The following is a 25,251-nucleotide window of genomic DNA, read 5'->3' as shown; positions in this document are numbered from 1 at the left end:
CTATGAGAAAATCTAAAGGTTGGATAAAATAATAAATCTTTTGTTTGAGATTAGTTATAAAGATGATTCAACCTCTATTTTTAATGTTTATTTATAATCCAATCCACAGAAGAATGTGTAATTTTAACAAATGTTAGGAAAAGTGAAAGTAAAAAAGCTATTTATTGTGCCTAACTGAACCTACAGTAAGTTAATTAGCATTAGCAAGCCACCCTCTGACCTGTTGCACCTGGCCCTTCCTACAGGGTCTTTCCCAGACTTTTTGCCTTTGCTCCTCCATTTTTGCTGAATTTGTTTTTTTGGCATTAGGAATCTATGCATGTTACCACTGCTAACAAGTGCTAAAGTGCTTGTCCTCTCTCCTCTAAACATGGTACGATTAGCTAACACCCAATTGGCATATTTAATTTATTTCTAAGTCCATAGAAAAGTGCTACTATGTATATCCGAGGCCTGTAACTTAAATGATACTAGTGCCCCTGCAGCGCTGATTGTGCCACCAATTTAAGTAGCATTTTAAACATGTTTCAGACTTGCCATTGCAGCCTGTGTGTGCAGTTTTAAACTGCCATGTCGATCCAGCAAAGTACTTCTTTTGCCAGGCCCAAACCTTCCTTTTTAATATATGTACAACACCACTTAGGTAGGGCCTGGGCAGCCCAGAGGGCAGGGTGCAATGTACTTACAAAGAGAGACATTTGCTTTTATGTTTTCCATGTCCTGCTAGAGAACTTTGTTTTTCACTACTGCAAGCCCTACCTCTTCTGTAGGATAACATTGGAGTTACCTTGGTACAATTTATAAGCTGTAATTTACAAATGGGAACAGGTAACCAGTTCATGTTTGGTGTCTTTGAACCTGTAATTAAAAATCCTCTCTTATGGTCAAGTCTGATTTGAAATTACAACTTTAAAAATTCCACTTTCAGAAAGTCGGCCTTTTCCTGCTTTACCAATTTAGTGCCCGTAGTCTGTCCCTGGGTCACATGATTAGGTGTAGCTGACATTTGACCTTTGTGTATTCAGCCACACACAATAGAGAACTTAGGTGTGCCTGGATGGGCCATCACTGGCAGGATGAGGGGGGGCAGAGCTGGGTAGAGCCTTACTTACACTTGAATAGGCTGGGTCTTACCTCCATACAAAAGGTTGCATAACCCCTGTAGTTAGTCTGGAGCTAGGGCACAGAAGGTACAGTGCCTGGGGACTTAAAGGGAATTTCTAGAAGCTTCTCCCACCTTCCAGAGAAAGGATGGAAGGTATACATCTTGGACCTCTGACATCACCTCTTCAGTACACTTCTGGACCTGTGGATACTCTGCCACGACTGCTGTGCTGCAGAAAGGACTGCCACTCTGCTGGACTGCTGACCTGAATGGATTGCTGTCCTGCTGTCCTGACCTGCAGTATGCTGCCCTCTGGCCTGGGTGAGAAGGACTGTATCTGCATCTATTGAACTTAGAACGCCAAAGTGACCTCAAGGGTCAGTTGGCTGGCCTCCAGATCTGAAGCCCTAAGGACACAACAGGCTTCCAGCATCCCTGGATCTGCACCTGGACCCTGCCATCTACCCTGCCAAGTGATGCCACCCCAGTCCTAGGCCCTTGGAAGTGAGCCTAAGGTGATTTCCATCCTCTGTAGTTCTAGCAGAACCTATGCATCTCTTCTGCTGTGCAGTGCAACCCTGAGCAGAACCCACGCATTGCCGCTGGTTCATGGATTGGACCTCTCACAAAGACTCACACTGCATTACAGTCCATCATGCCATCGGAACCACTGCTGCGTGATGCATCCCTGGTTTAGGGGCTCACATTTGTCAATGACTGCAGCCCTGATGACAACATCAGACTTCACATCAAAGCCTCATAGCAGTTCGGAGCCAACACATCACCTCAAGTGCGCAATGCATTTTGGACTGCCAGACTTTACATTCCCAGCTCTTGCTGATAGGATCTTCAATGACAATGTAGGTCCTTGAACTGCAGCCTCACCACACCTCTGAACGAATGCATTGCTTCAGCTGTTCAACATATCTTCGGTGTTGCTACTGGCAATCCTGTCCAAACTAGGACTGCAGGTGCTTTGTTCAGTGGGCTTAACTCGGTCTCCGTAGCTGGCCTAAATTCCATGGCGGTCAGCCTCGTGTATTTGTCCCAATACACTACTAGATGTCCACATTTGGAGCTTTGTGCTTTTTGGCGCTATTTTTGCTAAAGTATTCAAAACTGCATATCTTTGGCTCTACTGTTTGGATGTTTGCTGTAGTGGTCTTGTTTTATTTCTGAAAAAATACTCTACTATTCTAATCTAGTGTGGGAGTCTTTTTGTGTAATGTTTTCACTTAATTACTACTTGAAGTGTTGAATTAATACTTTACACATTGTTCCTAAGCTAAGCCTGACTACTCTGTGCCAAGCTACCAGAGAGTTGAGCAAAGGCTAATTTAGGGTTGGCTTGTACCTCACCTTGGCAGGTACTGTAGTTGCTGCTTGACCAGCACTCACACCCCAGTCAAACAACAACCCAATTCCTTACATAGCCCCTTTCAGTGCATCCCCATTAATGGGGTGTGAAACTGCTCACAGAGCAAAAACTATTACATGCTTTTTTGTAAGAACACCTGGCTGTAGAACATGTAACTCCTATCAGCTCAGAAAGGGCAGCTAGGAGTTTTCAGGTGCTTCACTAACTTGAAACGGTTAAGGGTGAGGCCATTCCATTAATCATTAAGTGTAAAGGTGGACCTGGGGATAAACAACTTTTATTTTCTGGTTCATCTGGTGTCTGCTTGGCACTAGTCCAGAGGGAGGGCAATCTGGTTCCAGAACCAATTTGGTGTAATTGAGTAGGAGAGGACTGCTCATTTTCCTTAACACACACCTATATGGCACATCAGCAGCTTCTGCTATCTTGGATTTGCCTTAGAACAGTATTCTGTGTGATAGTTTTCAGGAAAGCAAGCAGGATGTGCTGAAAATGTTGAACGAGTTGTCCATGAGAACTTTGTTCTAATTGATTAGGGAATGTCTAGGAGGCAGGCTAGTGAAACTTACAAAGGGGGCACCTCACCCACAGCTCATCAGAACACTCTCTGGACCTGTGAATTAACAGAACACAACTGGACTTGCTCAATGTATCTGTGAGGAGACATGAAGGGATGGACCTTCTTGCACCTGTACCCAGGACAAAGATTTGACTGCAAGGTTCTATTATCTGACCTATTTTGTGGATATAGGGACATAACAAGTTGCAGGAGACCTTTCTCTGGAATGACCAGCTGATCAATGGCAATTGGACCTGGACTAGACCTTGCCAGTGTCCTCTGCTGGTCGGAGTATTGGCCCCAAAGTGCTGTCCCTGAGTTCCTTGGAGCCTTCAAAGTGCCCAAGAGGTGATTCTCCAGAAAGTCTGAAAAGACAGGACTTAGAAAATGTTTGGACTTTGAAAAGTTCAGGAGCATCAACAAGATCTCATAGCAAAGGTGTGTGATTTTGGGTGGACTTTGTTGAATTCACCTTTAAGCTTGCCCCACTGGATGATTTTGAGTTCCATCAAAAAGACTCAGAGCATGATTTAGAGTTCAGCAGACGTTACTCCATCACAAATGTGACTGATGCCTCATCCACCTCATTAGAAATGCATTATATCTTATGGCACTTGTAGCAAGGAGGATCTGATCTCAGTCACATTTGTGACAGAGTTCCCATCTGCCAAGCTCTAAATCAGGCCCTAATCTCAAAGATAGAAATCTTGACCAGACAAGGGTACTGTTGTGAGGACGTCAGCTATTCTGCTGAGAGGACCTACTACGATACAGCCTGCAACCGTGCCCCACCTGAGGCTATCAATCTCTATTTTAGGGACTTAAGGCCATATATAATTTGCCTTTTCCTTTTGCCACACAAGGTAACAGAAGGTTGACACAAAAGCTGTAGTGAATCCTAGTTCGTTTTAATGGGATAACAGGAGTTAGCTTAGCCTCTGGCTTGTAGACCCGTGCCCCTCTCACCTAGTGACTTTTAATCTACTTAGCTTGCTCTGTCTTAGCCCATTTAATTATTTATTTCTTCTAAGATGGCTGCCTTCTTTATGGTTAGGCCACTTGTTATGAGTTACATATCAGTGTCACCGCGCCAAGGCGTAAAGATCAAGCACCAAAGACAAACAAACAGTAGGTGTTCACACTTAGGGATTTTCCCTCTCTATACTTTCGAGGGATTGTTGATATTAATTGCCGTCCCAAGCATGCCTGTTATCTATTGTTTAGAAATACACCTACTTCAGGGGACCCTGTAGATCTGTATAAATACATCACACTTTAGACAGATAATCAGAAGGATTCCGACCAGAGGGCATTGCCACCATTGCTGATACCGATGCTGCAGTCGTCTTGACGCTGACCCAGTCTTCGTGTCCCTGCGGAGTCTGAGATAGAGACCTCATTCCAAGGTAACGAGGGTTGGGGGCTCCTCTCATGGACACAGCATTGGCAGATTAGGTTTAACAAACCCACCTCTCCTTTAGGAGGTTAGACCTTTTTACATTAGGTTATTAGGGCATCTTACATCTCATATATCTTTTCTATGTATTGCAAAATGGTGGGGGTCTTCGTAACAATGACTCTCGTCTTCACAATACTGTTACTTGCTATATTCATTATCCTAATCATTGCAGTCCATGCAACTTATCGCAAATAGCAGTTATGTTAAATAAAAAGCTATTATAACTTTACTGCATCTGTGTCATTGCCTGTATTTGTATGAGACATAATATATCTGTGAGAAAAGGGTAATCTCTGTTTAACCACAAAACTCCCTGAGATGTCTTATTTTTGAGTCCATGCGTAAACGGCTGCCATAAATCACCTTTTACTATTGTGTTTCTGGTGAGGTGCTGCTAGTGAGCCGGTAAAGTTGGGATAACAGTTGCGACTTGTTGCAGGAAAGACGCAGTCGCCTACAAACGAAAGTACTGTCATCCTTAAACCAGCAGTCTTGCTCAGAGCAAGAGTCCAAACTACGACAAAGCTAGATGAGATTTACCAAACCACACAATTCCACCATCAGTGTTCCTGCAGTGATTGTTATATCTGAAGTAATGCAAGGCAGCATATGTTGCCACCTCGTGTTACTGTGGCCAGAGAGGCATTCAATAGGTGGAGTGTGGGTGTTCCCATGCATCCACCCATGAGGTTTGGCACATTCTCAGAATTACCATTAGTGGTAGACTAGGGAATCTTTCAACATGCTACTCCTTACCAGGTGAGGTCTGACAAGGAGAAATATCTTTATTTCTCTATTTTTATTTTCTCTTTCTACATCAGCTGCATTCTGCAGCACAAGTTTTGTGCAGGAAGGTGCCTCTTCCTGCACAACACAATCTGGCCTGCAACTGAGGCACCTGTGAACCATGGTGCAAGGGTACCTGCATTGGGACTAGGCAGCCAAAAGTGTGATACCACACAGGGAGAGCAGAATGCACCATATCTTGAAAGATATGGTGCATTCCTGCCTTCTCCCTTGCACCAGTGCAGCAAAGTGTTTTGCTCCATTGCATTGCATGAAGCATTGATAAATTTGGCCCTATGGCTTGGTTTATCAAACCTGTGCTCCACTGTAGTCAACCTGAATTGTATCTAGGTCCTGGTCATCTACAAACAGTAACTTATGATTGGTGCTTTACTTTTTCTTGGGGCTTTGCCTTACATGTTTAAAAAAATGATGTCTTGGATTCCCTTATTGAATTTCTGTTGCTTTAGTGTGAATTTGCTCAATACATTTTCTCAACTAAGAAACTGGTTTTATATTTCTTATTGTGTTGTCTTTTGACTTTTTAACTGTTTTGTTTCTGCTAAATACTTTACACAGTTTCCTGCGTTAAGCCTGTATGCTCTGTGCCATAGCTATCAGGAGGTTCAAATCAGGCTTAAATTATTGGAAATGTGTTTTACCCTGACAGGTTTGCAGCCTTATTCATTGCATTGCACTCTCATTCACCTCAATTAGTAATCCACAGAAATACACTTATTTAGTCCTCTGCTGTCAACCTAAATATCACTGCCTTTTTCCCGCTACCAAAAAAAGTTGAAATATACACTTTTAAAGACTCTACTGCTTGTATTTTAATAAAGGCTTCATTTATTTGTCATAACTCTGATTTTTTAGGTTTCCAGATGATTAAAGTTAGAGCAATGTATTGATACACATTCTTTGCCCAGTTGGTGAAACTCCAGAAACAAAATCATTGAGAGAAAGCAGTTTCTTATTGCCTGTGAAAGGGCTGCCCAAGCAGCAGGACCAGTAATACATCATTTAATAAGATAACCAAACATGATGAAAACACTTTAAATGTGCATTTTACTATAAGCTATAGTCACGTTGTATTGTGAAAATGAAGAATATTTAGCATGAATATCAGAGTTGTCATGTCACTTTAAAAATTGACTACAGTGAGCTGGTTTATGACTTTAAAAAACATAGGCCCTCATTACAACCCTGGTGGTAACAGGCTGGTGGACAAAAAAATGGGATCACGACCACGGCAGAAACTGCCAACATAGACAGACACTTTAACACACCGACTGCCACGGCGGTAGCAACAAACACCGCGGCGGTCACCACCAACAGACAGGCAGAAGACAGTGTACCGCCCACCCTATTACAAGGCACCAATCCGCCAGCTTTTCCGGGGCGGTACCAATGACATCAAAAGCACAGCGGAAACAGTACACTGAAGGGGAACCACTCATCTGCCGACAATCAACGAAGAACCAGGACGCCATGGATCCCGAACTGCAGGTCCTCCCCATGCTGGTGTATCTGCTAATACACAAGGAATTTGAAAGAAGGCGAAGGTGAGGACGTCAGTGAGTACTCCACCTAGCACACAGGGAAGAGGGGGAGGAAAAAGAGAGTGACACACATGCACCACGCAACACCCCCACCCTCACCAACAACAGCATACACACTAACTGATCCAACAACATCACAGATACACCCTGTAACCCCTTGGAAGAAAGCAAGGACAAAAGGAATTGAGTCACATCTGTGATATGTAGAAAATGCATTTAAAGTTAACGATTGAAAACAACTGTATATACACAAATATGTACAATATGTGCAGAGGGCCGTACACTGCCCATTGCAAATGTCCGTGGACCAGTTGGTCAAAAAATCATGGGTGAAGCCCACACTTGACTCCTGCCTCAAAACAGAGAGAACACTGCAGGGGCATCAGATCACAAATACACAGGCACCTCAGGAGGGAGGGGAGTGGGGGCACCTCAGACGGAAGATGGTACAACACCACTGCTCTTCGAGGGGGCAACATGCCCACAGCGATGTCCTGGGGAGTGCAAAGCCACAGTCTCTCAAGTCTCTCAAGTGGGTGGCTTGCTCACTGCTTGGTCCTGGGGAATGCAAAGCCACAGTCTGTCAAGTCTCTCAAGTGGGTGGTTTGTCCACTGCTCGGTCCTGGGGAGTGCAAGGTCACAGTCTCTCAAGTGGGTGATATGTTCCACTGGTTCTGGAGGGGGACTTATGCCCAGTCTGCTTCATCCTGCCAAGGATTGGGTGAGTGGATGCATTTCTCCACTGGGTATGGAGGTGGCCTTGTGCCCAGTCTGCTTCACCTGCCAAGGATTGGGTGAGTGGATGCATTTCCCCACTGGTTCTGGAGGGAGCTTTGTGCCCAGTCTGCTTCATCCTGCCAAGGATTGGGTGAGTGGGTGCATTTTTCCACTGGTTCATGAGGGGGCCTTGTGCCCAGTGATGCTGCACCTGGGGTGTGTCAGTTCACATTCCCTCACCTGGGTGTCTGAGGCACGAGATGTGCAGGGAACAGGTAGCATGATACTCCATGGAGGCAGAGACAGACTCCATCCTGCGGTGACTTAGGCTGCAGACTGCTGGTAGTGCCAGTGCTAGTGGTGGTGCCTCAAGTGGTGGGTGCAGGGTCCAGGACGTCTCCTGCAGCCTCGGACGGCTGCCCACTGGGGATGCTGCTGATGTCCAATGTAGTGGCACCGGCTGGGCATATGGTGGTGCTGGTGGCGTTGCCTGCGGTGGTGTCTGCGGCGGAGATGCTGCCAGTGCTGCCTTTGGTGCAGGTGCTGGTAGTAGTGAAAGGAGATGCCAGTCCATCTCCAGCAGCCTCGGATGGCTGTCCACTGGGGATGATGTTGGTGACTGTTGTTGTGGCAGCGGCGGTACACGGGGTGGTGCAGATGGCGGTGCAGGTGGTGGTTGTTGCGGCAGTGCTTACCGTGGTACAGGTTGCTGGCCTGTCAGGATAAATGGTGGTCACCAGTCCCTCACCTGGAGTCCCCGAGCCCTGAAGTGCCTTCCCTTTGCTTTTTTGACCCTTTCCTACCTTGGTAGTCGCTGCTGGGCCCTTGACAAAGTCCTCTTTAGTTATGGATGAGGCATTGATGGGTGGTTGGTGCGTCTTGTCCGGGCTGCATGCCGGCCCCTTCTTAACCTTGGCAGGTGGCGGAATCGGGGGGTCTCTTGCATTGGTAGGCGGCACACTACTAGCCCTGACGAGTGCCCCCTTTGATCATCTCGGACTTGCAGGGACCACAGCAGATGCCGACTTGGTGGCTGAGGTGCTGGCCTGGGATCTAGGCATCCTGGTCATAGGGAACGGATGGGGGGGAGGCATAGGGAAGAGGTCAACGTTATCCAGGAAAAGTTTCTTTGACACATTGGGACGGGAAGATGGAGGGGGTGTGGGAGTGGAGGAAGAGGTAGTAGTTGTAGGAGGTGTATGTCTGCTGAGTTTGGGTGCAGGTGTATGGGCTGGAGGCTGTTGTGAAGTGGATCACTGTTGGGTGGGTGTGTGCCTACGTTTGTGTACTTTGGGGGGAGGGCTCACAGACACACTGGGAGAGGACACAGGGGATGTGTGCATGGTTGTGGGGGTGGTGACTGCTCGTAAGGGGTGTGTTGTGATGGGCGTGCTGGTGATGGAGGCAGTGGCTGATGATGTAGTGCATGTAGGTGTGAGTGGAGACACTACTGGGAAGGAGGTGAATGAAGAGGAGGAGGGGGACACAGTGGATGTTGGTATGTGTGCATGGTTATGGTGCGTGTGTGAGTGCCTGTGTGATGATGTGTGGTGCTTATGTTTTCTGAGCCACATTTGCGTGTTGATGTGTGTGCATGCTGGTCTGAAGGTGTGCTTGGGATAGGGTGAGGTAGAGGGGATTGGGTCGGGGTACTGGAAGTTGAAGGGGGGAAGCTGGACACAGGTACAATGGCTGCCATCAGTGCTGAGGCCAGAGCCTGAAATGCTCTCTGTTGGGCCGCCATGCCAGAATGAATGCCCTCCAGGTATGCATTTGTTTGTTGCAAATGCCTCTCAACACCCTGGATGGCATTCAGAATGGTTGACTGCCCAACAGTGAGGGATCTCAGGAGGTCACTAGCCTCCTCACTGAGGGCAGCATGGCTGACTGGGGCAGGGCCTGAGGTGCCTGGGGCGAAGGAGATGCCCACCCTCCTGGGTGAGCGGGCCTGGGAAACACACTTAGGGGCAGCTGGGAGGGGGGTGCTGGTAGGGGGGGTGGTGGCTGTACCTGTTGTTGAGGTGGGGGCAGAGGTGTCCGAAATCGCCAGGGAGCTTCCATCGGAGAAGGAGTCGCTGTCACTGGTATCCCCTCCCGTCCTTGTCATGGACCTCCCCTCGCCCTCCGTCCCACTGGTGCCTTCACCCTCAGTGGCTTCGCCCTCATGTGCCATGTGGGATGCAGCTCCCTCTGTCGCCGGTGCCTCTGCTCCTCCACCAGATGATGCTAATGCACACAAGGACAGGGTGACAAAACAAAAAGGGGGGAGAGACAGAGGATACACTTCCTCAATGCCAGCAACACCACTACCGTTGGCGTACACAACACATACTGAGCTGCCCTATGCACTAAGCCATGCCCAACCAGTCACTAAGGTAGACACCAGCCCTTGGGGTACAATGCCTAATGCCAGCATCTGCACACCTGACACCCACAGGACCTTGCCCAGTAGTAGTTGGCCACTTGTACCATTGGGGTAAGAGTTCTTCAAATCCTGCAAACAAGGGACCTACCCTGCCATGATCGCCCTGGCCTAGGGGCACCCACAGCCTACATCCCCCACCCAGCTAGTTCCTAAAGCTCACAAAGTCAGCTTTCTGAATCTGTACTCACCCCCTTGTGGCTGCTGTGATGCCCTCAAGAGCCCATCCAACTCCGGATAGGCCACCGCCAGGATGAAGACCATCAGGGGGGTCATGGTGCGACGGGCACCCCTTCCACGTTGGGCCAGCTGGGCCTCCGCCGTCTTCTTGGTCCAGCGGCACAGGTCCTCCCATCTCTTGCAGCAGTGGGTGCTCCGCCTGTGATAGACTCCCAGGGTCCGCTCCTCCTTGGCAATGGCACGCCAAATTCCCTTTTTCTGGTGGGCGCTGATCTAGAGGGAAAAGACAGAGGAAAATGTAAGTACTCACCCGTCCGGACCGTCATACTCATTGCCCACCAGTTCCCACCCATGCCCTGACGCACATATACTGACCACCTCTCATGCAGCATTCAGGCCAGGACGTCTTAGCACCCCCCAACATGTGCCTTACATCCACACCACTCAAAACAGGCATTGCCCACACATCATGATCACAGTGTACTCACCTGTTTGTCTGGAGGACCATAAAGTAACGCATACTGGGGGAGACCCCATCCACGAGTTTCTCCAACTCCTCCGCAGTGAAGGCAGGGGCCCTTTCCCAAGATACTCTAGCCATTGTCACTTCCAGACTCAGGTCACAGCAGCACTTGCAGTGTTTTGTCCTCTCCTGTTGATGGTCAGGTATCAAGTGAGTGAATAGCTTGATAATGGCGGTGACATCCGCGGCGGTGCGTACTGTCACCACCTGCGTACATCGCCATTGGCTCCTGGGACCCATAGGGCCCAATGTTAACCAATGCGGAGTTGCGCGGTGGTCATTGACCGCCTACAGCGAAGCAGCAGAACGCCAGCGCAGTTACCTCATTTCCCCTTGTCCCTCCTCACAGGTCAGGCAGCCGCCATTTCAGGGGGGCACATGGCATGGCACCTAACTGCGTCACAGCACATAATGGCTCTCAAATTCACACACTGCTTCTGTGACATAAATTCTGAAACAGTTGTGCTATTTATGTAGTAAATGACCTTCTGCTCACCGCTCTCCTCCATAGGCTACAACCGCTTAGGCAGATGATGAGATGGCGGCATCCTCCAGTGTACAGACCCCTGGTGAACCTGTCAACAATGGAGGACAGACACATTATCATCACATACAGACTTGATCGTGCCACAATCCAAGAACTGTGTGCCCAATTGGAGCCAGACCTGATGTCAGCTATCTGCCAGCCCACAGGAATCCCCCTCTAGTGCAGGTCCTGTCAGTGCTCCATTTCCTGGAAAGTGGTTCTTTTCAAACAACAGTGGCCATGGCATCAGGGATGTCTCAGCCAATGTTCTCCAACGTGTTGACCAGAGTGTTGTCTGCCCTGATGAAATACAAGCGCAGCTACATAGTCTTCCCCTAGGTGGAGGATTTGGCCACAGTGAAAGCTGACTTCTATGCCCTGGGACATATCCCCAACATCATTGGTACCATTGACGGTGCACATGTGGCATTTGTCCCCCTCGCAGAAATGAACAGGTCTCCAGGAATAGAAAAAGCTATCATTCGATGAATATGCAAATGGTGTGTTTGACAGACCAGTACATCTCCCATGTGAATGGCAAATGTCCTGGCTCTGTGCATGACACCTCCGCCGTCTTCTTGGTCCAGCGGCGCAGGTCCTCCCATCTCTTGCAGCAGTGGGTTCTCTGCCTGTGATAGACCACCAGGGTCCGCACCGCCTTGGCGATGGTACGCCAAATACCCTTTTTCCAGTGGGTGTCGACCTAGAGGTCTGTCTATGGCCACTGACTGTTCCCTTTGGATTCCCTTTTTTCAGATCTGTGTGCCCCATTCTAGCTCTTGCTATATGTACTGCTGCCCATCAACTGTCATACATAGGTACAATTCAATGAACATAGACGTTGCAATGCTTTGAGAACGTTGTAAGAATACATCTTTCCAATTATTACACTGACTCCAGTATGATTTATATTTCAATGGTGTTTATTTTTAGTGCTAAATAGTATGGGGGTAAGTGCCTAGTGATGGTGGAGGAAGGTCCAGGGTAGAATCCAGTGTCTTGGTATCACAGTCGCATTGTCCAATGGGGCATAGGAAGGGGAGTAATGGCAGTTCAAGTTGGACAGGGTGACAGAGTGGGTCAGAAGGGTGACAATCAGGAGAGTCCTGTTTCCTGACGGGGGTCTTGGCAATGTTCTCTGTCTTCTGCCTGGATCACAGGGACCGTTTGCAGGGTAGTTCTCCTTCTGCAGGAGTTGGGGTGCTGGTGGCCTGTTGGTCCTGTGGCGGGGACTCCTGTCCACTAGCGCTGGAGGAGGTGGAAGGCTGTTCCTCAGTTTGGCTAATGTCAGGGGCCCTTTGTTGTGCCACTGCCTCACTCATGGCCTTGCCCATGTGAGCCATCCCCCCAGCTATGCTGACCAGGATGTTGTAGATTTTTGTGAGGTCCTCCCTGATCCCCAGGTACTGTCCCTCCTGCAGCCGCTGGTTCTCCTGTAACTTGGCCAGTACCGTGCCCATGGTCTCCTGGGAATGGTGGTACGCTCCCTTGATGTTGGAGAGTGCCTCGTGGAGGATTGGTTCCCTGGGCCTGTCCTCCCCCTGTCACACAGCAGTCCTCCCAGCTTCCCTGTTGTCCTGTGTCTCTATCCCCTGAACCGTGTGTCCACTGTCACTGACCCCAGGTCCCTGATTGCCTTGTGTTAGTGGGGTTGCCTGGGGTCCCTGTAGTGGTGGGCACACTGCTGATTGACTTGTCCTGGGGACAAAGGTATGGGCTCGCTGGGTGGGTGCTATGATGGTGTTTCCTGAGGGGGGAGGCTCTGTGGTGGGTTGGTACTGTGGCAGGGGAACTGGCTGTCCAGAGGTCCCTGATGGGCAAGGTTGGTGATAGTTATCCAGGCGTGCAGAGCTGCTGTCATCACTGTGGGCCTCTTCTGCCGGCGAGTGGCTGGTTGTTGGTTGCACCTCCTGTCCGGTGACGTTGGGTAGGGGTCCTGTTGGGTGCAAAAGTATTGTTATTGTATCTGTGTGTGCCATCTTGTACAGTGGGTGTGTCTCCCTGTATAAATGTGCTTCCCCTGTCGCCCTGGCCTTGTGTGAGTGCTGATTGTGTGGGCTGGGTGAGTCTCTCTACTGGGAATGCTGTGGTGATGGGTGTTCCTGCAGGGCTGTGATGGGTAGCCATGCATTGTTGTTGCATGTAGGGCTTGGTATTGGGATGGGTGGGGTGTATGTGAGGGGATGGAGTGCTGGGAGTGAGGGTACGGGTGGGGGTATGTGTTGGCATGCAGGTAGGGTGGGGGATATAATGGTAAAGATTCGACTTACCAGAGTCCAGTCATCCTGCTACTCCTGCGAGGCCCTCAGGATGCATGATCGCCAAGACTTGCTCCTCCCATGTTGTTAGTTGTGGGGGAGGAGGTGGGGATCCACCGCCAGTCCTCTGTACAGCAATCTGGTGTCTTGAAACCACGGAATGCACCTTCCCCCTGGGGCATTCCACCTCTTCCTGATGTCATCCCTGATCTTGAATGCTGTCCCACAGCGTTGACCCTGTCCACGATTCTCCGCCATAACTCCATCTTCCCAGCAATGGATGTCTGCTGCACCTGTGATCCAAATAGCTGTGGCTCTACCCGGATGATTTACTCTACCTTTACCCTTAGCTCCTCCTCAGAAACCTGGGGTGTCTTTGGGGTGCCATGGATGTGGTGAGAGTGATATGTGTGAGGTAATGTGTGGGGTGATGTGTTTGGGTGTATACTGTGATGTGCGTGGATGGTGTATGGGTGATGGTGTTCTGTGCCTCTGATTGGGTGTGTGCTCTTTGCTTGTCTCTTTATGCTTGGTCTCTTTTTTCATTGTAAGGGGTTGTGGGTAGTGTGGGTGGGTGGGTTTATGGTGTTGTGAGAGTGTGGGTGTGGTGTATGTATGTGTGTCAGGTGTGTGTATTTTGAATTGTCCAATGTGGTGTGGTTTTGTAAGTGTGCGTGTTTTTTTAGCGAAGCAGTGTGTACCGCAAATGGTTTACCGCGGTTGAAAGACCGCTGTGTTGATTTGTGGGCCATGATACTGTGGGCGTATTCCTGTTGGTGTGACGGTGTGGGTTTTGCCATCGCCAGTTTATCACTGATCTTTGGTGTGGCAGACTTGTGTGGGTGTCTGTATTGTGGCGGTATTCTCTGTGTGGGTCATAATACCCATAGCGGAATACCGCCGCAGTCACGGTATGTTGGCGGCCATTGGCACGGTGGTAAGCGGGATTTACCACCAGGGTTGTAATGAGGGCCATAGTGTATCAGCTCCTTAAAACAGTAAAACATTCAGGGCCCCACTTACAAGAATCTGATGCGTCACCATTGATGTGCCAGATTTCTTGCACTTTCCGCACATCCCCTAACAACGCCATGTATGCGCTGTATTTACAATACAGAGTTCCATGGCGCATGCTTTCAAAGATGTGTCAGAAATTCTGAGGCATCTGTTTGTGCTAAACTCACACATTGCTGGAGTAGTGTTGTTAAACTGATGCAACTCCAGCAATGTGAGGAGTCTCCTATAGGAAAAAGCCCTGCATCAATTTTACTACTGCTCTGAGCAGGCGGTAAAGTTTTGATGGAGTGAAGTCACAGAATGATGCAATGAAATGTAAATTTTACTGCGTCAGTCCTGCGTGGCTTTTCCCATGGGAATGCCTACCCTGTGGACATTATACCTGGTGCAGGTATAATGTGACGCAGGGATTTACAAACTGATGCATTGGGCCCAATGTGTCAGTTTGTAAATATAGAGGAGTGTAGTGCACAGCTAGTGCTATTGCTGCGAAACATAATTATGCAGCAGTGAAGCAAAAGGCTTTTAAATCTGGCCCTCTGTATCATTAGGTGAACCCCCCAAAAAAAACACATGAAAAGAAAGCCCAGTCATTTACCCTGGTGTGTGGTCAACAGTACGAAACAGTTTGGTTAACAAATTATTATGTTGAGCACTACATGAAACAAATGTATGTGATGGGAAAATAATGGGTCATTTGCATTGCAATAAAGTGATGCGCTGGGTGCACTATCCTCAGATAATATATTCCTGACAAGTGAGAGCAGCACATTGAGCGATGCAGTTGCAAATCCGTAAATCACTGCATACACTTTGACTGGAAGCTCATTATTGCTTTATTCAAATAGCACGTATATTCCACGGAGCGTTCAAGCAGGGTGCAAAATAACATTTGCTGCTCAATTCTATTACTAAAAGCAGCAACAGTGAACACAACAGGGAGCAGGACGGGTGAATAAAAATATGCTCTTATTTTGCTCCACTAATTATAATTGTGGGGATGACTGTCCAGCACTGTCGGTTTTGTGTCCCTCCCTGCCTTTTGAGACCTTCCCACAGTCTAATTTTGTCGAAAGAAATATTAGGTCTGGCCTATAGAAGACTTTGGATGACATGCCAGTATTAAAACATCAAATTCATAGTAATAATGCATGAAGTAAGGGGCTTTGGGTCAGACTTCTTCATCCATTGACATCCATTGTAACTGTTGCAAGTATAGTTTACATTTATATCAACGCCCTGGACAGAGGTTTGTTACTGGAGTGTTTGACATGTTGGGAGAAGGTATTTTACTACGTTGCATCTTTTCTTGTGTGGTTTAAACTAGACCGGGGTGGTACTCATGGAGTCAGGGCTATTAGTGGGGTGAAAAAACTAGGGTGTTTCTGAAAGGAGCATGGCCAACACATTTAGGTGCATGGCCTAAATCATGAGAACTAGCATTGTGTGCTAAACAAATTCATAAAGTTGCATTCAGTAAAGGGTAATGAAATAGTAAAAAAGCATTTATTTATTTATCATAAGCAACAAAAACAATGACGCATATACAAAACTACTAATCTAAATGTTGCATTAAGATATCCTTACGGTTAACTGACAGCTGTACTAGAATGCCTGTTTTCTCTGATCAGAGCTAAATTGATGGTAGCTTTTTTGAGTCTGTGCTGCCTTTCCTGATGAACTATCACTTGACGCCATGTCCTATGTTTTCTGTAGCCTTCCCATTCAATTCCCAGGCCCACATTTGCTTACAGCTGTATCTTAAAAAACAATCTTTTTGGTTTTGGTCAGTAGCTATACACTAGTAACAGGCTCCATAGAACAACTAAAGGCGTCATCAAAGCATTTAGATAGGAGAAAACTAGGAGTAGATTACGGTCTAGCTGTAATTCCTGGTTCAACTGTTTGGTTCTGTTTTGACAAACTGGGAATACATGCTAAGTGGTAATCGGATTGATATTAAGGGGCTTATTAATGAGTCTGATGGTCTCAAGACCACCAGATTCGCAGTGGCTGTCGGACCTCTGCAGCGGTCCGGCCATATTACAAGGTTGGTGGGAAGCCCTGCCAACCTCCCACCGTCCCGCCAGGATCAGTGATCCTGACGGCTTGACGGTGGTGTAGGTTGGAATTAGCCAGGGCAGCGCTGAACTCAGCACTGCCCTCCTGATTACAGCCTTGTTCTCCACCAGCCTTTTCATGGTGGTTCAACCGCTATGAAAAGGCTGGAGGAAAAAAAGTGGAGGGGGCCACAGGTAGGCCCCTGCCCTACCCATGCCTACAGCATGGGCACTGTAGGGGTCCCCCTTACCAGCACCCTCAAAATGCATGCCCCCTGCATGCGGTAGCATTGCAGCTGGCTCTATTATGAGCCGTCGACAATGCTGCCACCACTTTCTCACCTTGGTTTCCACCAGTTAGCCCAGTGGGAAAGTCATAATGGGGCTGGCAGGGAGGTCGTCAGCATAGCAGTAACCACCCCATCGGAAGTTCGTCAGATGGGCATTCCCATCTGCCAAACTTGTAATCGACCCTGAAGACATTGACGAAAAACTGAGTTCATTATCTGAGCTGTGAGACTTGACTGATAATAATTAGAGAAAGAAAATGTGCAAGCCATTAGATAATGGAAATTGTCTTCAGGCCAAAAAGTCAAATTTTTGTCATTATAGTTCAAAATACCAAGGAACGCGATTAGATTACTGCCAAATGTAGGGCCAGATTTACAAGAATCTGCTGCACTAAAATTGGCAGCACCACGCTGTGTCACTTCACAAATGCAGGAATGTGCCGTATTTATGAAAATACAGTGCAACCCTGTGTTTCCCCTAGCGCTGGCGCTAAATTTAGCTGCCTAGTGCCAATGCAAGCACCCTTGCAAACCATACACCTTCCATCACATTAACAATCATTCATGGTGTTTGCTCTTTCTGTGTGTGCTGCAGAATGCAGCACACTTTGAAAAAGCAAAAATGAGGAGAAATAAAAGTATTTCTCTTTGTTGCGCCATGCTAACACCACCCTTGTGGTGGTGTTAGTTTTTAGTGCTGCTTCAGGTTTAAAAATCCTTATAAATCTGGGGCAGCATCAAGAAGCAATGAGTGTTGCATGGGTATGCCCACAGCAACACCCATTGCATGTCCCTCTGCCTAAGAAAACTAAACTGCATTAGGGGGCCCATATTTACAATGTGGCGTTAAGCCACAAAACGTGGCTTAATGCCACCTTGTAAATATGGCATAGGCCATTGCACTACCGGAGCATCCTTGAAAGTGATGCTGTGGTGGTGGAAAGGGCTTGTAAATAAGCCCCTAAAACCCATCACAAAAATATCTGTTGTGGCCCATGCCTGACCTTCGATCATGTATAGAGCAAGGTGGAAACTTTGGCTAAAAACACCAGGCACAAAGTTTTGTCATTCCTTTTTACTCTCATACCTATTACTGGATTTCGAGGATCATGGTATTCACAAGCCTACTCCGATGGTTTGTGCAGTGCTCATTATGCTTTATGATAAGGAGAACTCAATTCTCCCTGTCTGTATTTGCCTTTTTGCACTTTAAATGGGCAGATCCCTAGAACTACAGCAGCAATTTTCATAAAAGTAATACAATGTTACATTGAAATGCACAGATATCTACAAAATAGTTCTCAGATTAAAGATAGAGTGCCCGAATTTGAGTTTGGCAGACAGAGAACTCCATCCACCAAACTCCCGACAGGTTGGCCGCTGCCTACATGGCAACCTCCCTCCTGGAGTTAATAGGAATTTCCTGCTAGGTCAACCTAAGTTTCCGTCCACTGGCATAGCGGGAAACAGGCTACAGCTCATAATCGAGCCAGCGGCAATGCTGTAGACTGCAGGGTGCACCAGCACCCTCACAATGTTCACTATTTACAAAGCAGACAGTGAACATTGCGATGGTGCTGGCCGGGGGGGCCTGCACTGCCTATGCCAAGTGCATGGGCAGTGCAGGGGCCTTCCATGGCCCACTGCACCCGTTCTCCGCCAGCATTTGCATGCTTGCAGCGCTGCCCTGGGGAACTAGGACCTCCACCACCTGGCGTAATGGCCCCCAGAGTCTAGGCCATTTCCTGCCAAGTGCCACCTATTGCTCACCTTCTTCCATGCAGTGTCTGCCCAAAGATGATTCTAATTTGCTTGCAAACAGCACCACATTCAGCAGGAAAGGTCACAAGATATCTCACGGGGCAGCTGCAGGAGACTCCAAAGTTACTTTTGTCGCATTGCTTGAATCAAGAAAGGAAAGGCAGTATGGCTGCCAGGAATGCCTTCAAAACATGAACTTAGGACCAGATGTAGGAAAATCCAATTTTGCGACTTGCAAATTGCGAGTCTGACCGACTCGCAATTTGCAAGTCGCAAAATTGGATGCAGAATGGTGTCTCAGACACCTTCTGTGACTCGCTATTGGGTCGCAAAGACCCACCTCATCAATATTCATGAGGTGGGTCGCATTTTGCGAGTCCCTGCACTCACAGGGATGGTGGCCTGCTGTAGTCAGCAGACCTCCATGTCTGTGACTGCTTTATAAATAAAGCAGTTTTTTTTTTCATTTTGCAGCCCGTTTTCCTTAAAGGAAAACGAGTTGCAAAATGAAAAATAAACCGAAACCATTTGGTTTCGTTTTTTTCAGAGTAGGAAGTGGTCCATAGGACCACTGCCTGCTCTGAAAAAATATTTTTTTCGACATTCACAAAGGGAAAGGGGTCCCATGGGGACCCCTTCCCTTTTGCAAATGAGTTACCACCAGTGTGACACTGGTGGCAACTGCGAGTTGGTTTGCGACCGCATTCCTATTTGCGAGTCGCATTCCCAAATTGCGAGTCGGTACCGACTCGCAATTTGGGAATGAGCATCGCGTTCGGCTGTTTGCATGCCGCAAACTGCGATTTTTGCAGTTTGCGACATGCAAACGGCTTACTACATCTGGCCCTTAATGCTGACGAGCCACGCATGAGAAAAAACCCAGCAACGAGGCAGATGGCAGAGTTTTGCCACAACCATTGTGCTCCAAGCAGGGCTCAGAATGGGCAAAACTCTGCGAACTCCACCAGTGCAGTGGAATTGTTTGCCCACCCTAGTTTAAACTTTTACCTGAAGGGGTGAGTTTTTTTCTTACATTGGCTTGAAATTGAGCACAGTTGCAATGGCGTAATTTTGGGAATTTCACATACGAAGCGTAGCGCACAATTCAGGAAATTATGGCAGCATAAATAAACTTCACCAAATCCTAGTGGGCAGGTGTTTCTCAGTTACAGCATGATGTAACTTTACTTGCATTCTCTAAATATTTCCTTCCTTCACTCTGGTTTTTCTTGTGCAGTGTTCCATGCTGGTCTTCTACTTAATAGTGAGCTCACGTTTCTGGTGTTTTGCAAAACGCTTTGAGTCTTTCAATTCTTTTCTTTTTGGTTTCTTGGTCTGTGGTATTTGGGCCCTACTGAATAGGTCTCAAATGAAAATTGTAACACTTTTTTTAATTAATTAACTAGTTGCCACTTTTTTAAGCCTGCTATAATGTGCACAAATATTTTTCACCAATCTCCGAATTGCAAAACTCAGATATGAACTTACAGATGCTTCCCCACTTACAGTTAGAAAATATTCTCATATGTTTAGCACCTCATATTCAAGCAAAAGGCAGATGCCTATGTCCAAAAGAAAATGAACATCATTTTCGTGAATAAAATGCAGGTTCAATACTCTTTTAATTCAGCTGTCATACTGTAAAGATTTTACACCTCAAATGTAAGCTTGAGTGAGGTACACTCACCACTTACATTTAAGAAGTTAACATCGAGTAAAAGACTAATATTTTCGGCAAAGGTTTTAGTTGGTTGCATTTTAAAGACAAACATTTTGGACTAATCATACTGTTTTTACATTTAGTTAGGAAAATATTACAAATGTTAAATTAACAACATAAAGATGCTTGTTTATAGCGAAATCATTGACAACGTTTTGATTATCTACACTCCTTACATAAATTGTAATGTTGCATGTACAAACTTAAATTGGTGTTAGCAAAAGTCCTTATTGCGTTTAATTTGCAGAAACTTCAGTAGTTGTGCCCAAATTTTCAGCTACTCACCCCATTATCTCTTAAGCACACGGCCATCTGACCAGCCGCAGAGGGGTGCAGTGACATAAAACGTGTGTATTTGTAAAGCTCATTTCACCCCACGGGCATCTTGGTGATGAACATCAGGAGTTTGTTGTACAGTGGACTGCAGAGGTCATGGGTTGCCCATACTTCACCACAGGGGTGTAGCGTTTTACTTATTGCTCTCTCAGCGATTACCTGATATAATCCCTGGGAGAAAAAAATCACTGGAAGACACAGGGAGCTAGAGTAGGACACCCATTGGTAATGCGAACTACAGAAGAACAAGGGATACACGTGTCAACTCGCTGCGAACATCTAACTTGTGCTTACAACAGTTTTTGGCATTGGCAGTTTATTCTGGTCGCCTACTGATGACACAAGCACGAGTTGTTAGACACGAATCCCTTCTCACCCTTCGTTTCGTACCAGCTAAACTGCTGCCTACATTAAGACCATTTTACTTTGTCCTCAACAGGGTGCTCTCTGAAGCATAGCTACAAAAATCAATGGGTTACCATTGCCCTTCTTTACAATAAACTCCCCCCACGATGGTACAGTCACCAAGCTCTAAACGTAGCTCGTCTGAGCATAGACTAACTGGTAAGAGGCATAATGTCTGCCAGTCATTGGTCACTCTTGCATTGAATCTTGGTGTCACACGTTCAACCCTGAGTCTGTTCCGAGTTCATAGAGTCACATGACCACTTTGAACTAACACACTTGTTCTGTTTTCAGCAATAGACCGAACAAACACGCATATATACAATTTGATTAAGAAAACATGTTAAACATTAAGTTCCATAAAAAGTCAAGTTCCAAGTTGCATAATACTAGTTTCTTTAAAGTGTAATACTCTAAAAGTCACCGGTTAGACCTAACATCTTTTGTTGTGGTTTCTCCTGACTTTCTGCTTTCTGACCTCCTGTTTTGACTGTGTGCTGAACTTTTTTTTGCTGCCTTGTTGACTCAGCATGCTTTATCTCTGCTATCCTATGCTAATATGAATGTTTTTATGTCTAAAACATGGTGACATTGGCTTCTCTACAATAGGCATATTTGGTGTACTAGTAAGTCCCTAGTATAGTGCACCATGTGTGCTCAGGGCCTGTAAGTCAAATGCTACTAGTGGGCCTGCAGCACTAGTTGTGCCACCCACTGCAGTAGCCTTTCTTACATGTCTCAGGCCTGCCATTGCAGAGTCTGTGTGCAGTTTAAAATGCCAGTTCAACCTGGCAGGAGCACCCACTTGCCAGGCCCAAACCTTCCTTTTTATTACATGTAAGACACCCCTAAGTAGGCCCTGGTTAGCCCCAAGTCCACGTAGTGAAAAACACTTACATTTGTTTTTCAGTGTTGCAAGGACCATCTCTCCAATGGGCTAGTAGGGGGATTGACTTAAAATATCTTTTAAGTGTAATTTCCAAATGGGAAAAGACAGAAATATTGAGTTTGGTGTCTCTGGGCTCACAATTTAAAAATACATCTTTTGGCACAGTTGGTTTTAAAATTGCCGGTCTGAAAATGCCACTTTTGGAAAGTTGGTATTGTCTTACTTTAACCATTCTGTGCCTTAGCCGGCCTCCAATCCATGTCTGGTCTGTGTGGGTGTAGGTGACAGCTACATCTGTGCTTTCCACCCAGACAGCCATAAAGCAAAGGACCCTCTACTGCCTCTGCATTCCATCTGCATACCGGTGGGTCTTCCTCGGCTATAAGGGTGGGTGGGCTCTGATTCACACTTCAAGGGCAGTGACTTGACCCCACACAAAGGACTGATAACCCCCCACAGACCTCTTGGCAGACAGTGCTGGGCTGAAAGGGACTAGGACACTTCAAAATAGTTATTTTATTTCTCCCCCACTTCAAAGGCATACTTGGGTATAAGTATTGGGCCTCTGACACCATATACCAGGAACACTTCTGGACTGAGGACATCCTACTGGGAAGAAGGAATGCAGGCTGTCAGAAGGGACTTGAACTTTGCTGTTTTCTCTGCTGTGCTGGTCTGCTGCCTGCTACATCTTGCCTGGGAGTGAGAGAATTGGATCCAACTCTCTACATCCTGCAATCTATAGTTTCACCAAGGGCCTGACTAAGCTTCCCTCCTGTTTCTGAAGTCTCATGGACATCAAACCCTTCTCCTGCATCTTGCTACCAGCACCTGGCTCCTCTGCTGAGAGTCCTCTACTGCCAAGTCATGACAAATCCAATCCTGGGGCCTTGGAGGTGAGTGTGGTGCTGCAACACAAGAACTGATGCAGTGACACAGGCGCATCCCTTGGAACCGACTCATTCCACTGCAGAAATGCCACTTTTGCCGCTGCCAGCACAGAAGCTGTGGACACTGCTCCCCGACTGTGCGACGTAGTGACCTCGACTTACAACGGATTCCCGATTTGGCTGATGCAGCACAGATTAATTGGAACCAGTACTCATCCTTACTGGACATTGATGCATCAACGAAGTTGACTAAGCAGGAAACGATGCATCGCCTGCCAGTACGACGCATCCCCTCCTCTGGATCAATGCATCCTTACTGACCATCAATGCAACAAAGGTACTGCTAGCGTTTCTCTGTGTGACTCCTGCACCCAGCCTGTGCTCCATCACTGTTGAACTGAACTTTTGGACATGCTCCAGTCAAACACCACCAGATAGTTTTGGTTGGAGCTATTGTCTTCTAAGTACTGCATTTTGATTTAATGTTTGAAAAATCATAACTTGACTTGTGCATGTTGGATTTTCGTCGTTTTGGTCTTGTTTGACTCAGATAAATATTGGCTTTTTTTCTAAACTGGTGTGGAGTCCTTTTGTGGTGTTTTCACTGTTACTTTGTGTGTGCACAAATACTTTGCAAATTGCCTCTTTAGTTTAGACTGACTGCTCTATGCCAAGCAACCCGAGGGTGAGCATAGGTAAACTTTTAGTGTGTATCTTACTTTCACTGACTAGGATTGTAGTCCCTATATAGACTGAGTACAAACCTCTGCCAACTACAGACCCAATTTCTAATATCACTGATAAGCAATCTGATAGTCATATCAATTGTACTGTTTTGGGCAACAAGAAGGGATACAAACTGATCTGGATCAATACACAATATTCATCTTTTTTAAGTGAACCCCACGTCTTGTCATAAATGACAACAAGTGTGTCTTTGCTAGAAATATCAAATCAATAGACGAATGCAGAATGCTTTGGTGCAAATTAGGGTAAAGGAAAGCTAGGGAGAGGTGACATAGGCCTTGTTTTTTGGACTGCAGGCAAACTAGCAAGAAAGTAAGGTTTCAAATGCACAAAGGTTATCCTGTCAAAATGGCTCCACATACCGTCATGAACAGTATCAAATTCACTTAATTATTGAATTTGTGGAAAAGTGTGTTATTCTTTGGGGCAAACTAAAGCAAGGGATGGCTAAGAAGAGAGACCTGGGAAAAAGGGGGACTCGGGCAAGGATTTAGGGCCTGATTTCAATCTTGGTGCACAGGGTTACTCCATCACAAATATCCCATCCGTTGTATTACGATCACATTACATTCAATGGCGATCATACTATGGCAGATGGAATATCCATCCCATTCGAGATGCAGTATTCTATCTGTCGAGGTTGTAATCAAGCCCTTAGTATTTGGTCAAAACATAACACTCCCCCGTTGTTAGAATATCAAGTTTTCCCAGATCCCATTGAGCATATGTTGATTTTAAAAAGTTGTCCCAGCACAGACGGGTTTATTGATGTCAATTACATTCAAAATATTTAATAATGGTCTCCTGACAATTATGTGCCTTCTTATATTTGCAATGATCCTCTAAAAATATTATGATTATGTTTAGTTATATAATTCTCAAGTTGTCAGAAAATATTTAATTTAATAACTGCTATGTCACAATAGAGTTGAAAACTAAAATATGTAGTCCCTTTTTTGTTTAACCAAATTCAATAACTAATGGCTAAACTTAAAAGGCACATATTATTTATAATCACAGGTATGAAGTAGAGAATGTTTAAAAATGCACACCAGAGGTGTAGCCCTTCTTTTTTAACTTGAATGGTGATATAGCAAACATTTCATGAGATATAACTCAAAATAATGCACATTATAAGCAGAACTTAAAATTTTCTATAGCTGTCATTTATTTGAATCAGTTTAATATTTTATCAATTGTTTATCATTGTTCTATATTAGACTGCTTAATTTGTAAATAAAAACCTTCTGTGCCCAAAGCGCCCCTCTTAAACATGCAGCTGCTGCAATTAAATGTGCGAACGTGGAATACTGAGGCAGGGTAATCCTGAAGCCATCTCGGGCGTCTTCTATCAATTTACAGCCACTCCCTGCCCCTTTAGCTCACTTTTGCAGCTTCCTGCTTTCTCCTGTTGTGAAGCTCTTATATTTTTCTCTTCACCGTGTTTACCATATGTGTCTTTTGCTTGCAGTCAATCAATCAATCACAATATTTATAAAGCGCGCTACGTACCCGTAAGGGTTTCAAGGTGCTGAGGGGGGGAATGCTGCTATCGGTTGAAGAGCCAGGTCTTGAGGAGTCTCCTGAAGGTGAGATGGTCCTGGGTCTGTCGTAGGGGGGTCGGGAGGGAGTTCCAGGTTTTGGCGGCGAGGTAGGAGAAG

The sequence above is a fragment of the Pleurodeles waltl genome, chromosome 5, assembly GCF_031143425.1.
Source record: "Pleurodeles waltl isolate 20211129_DDA chromosome 5, aPleWal1.hap1.20221129, whole genome shotgun sequence".
In the NCBI taxonomy this organism is placed as follows: Eukaryota; Metazoa; Chordata; class Amphibia; order Caudata; family Salamandridae; genus Pleurodeles; species Pleurodeles waltl.
Note: the sequence above shows the minus strand (reverse complement) of the source record.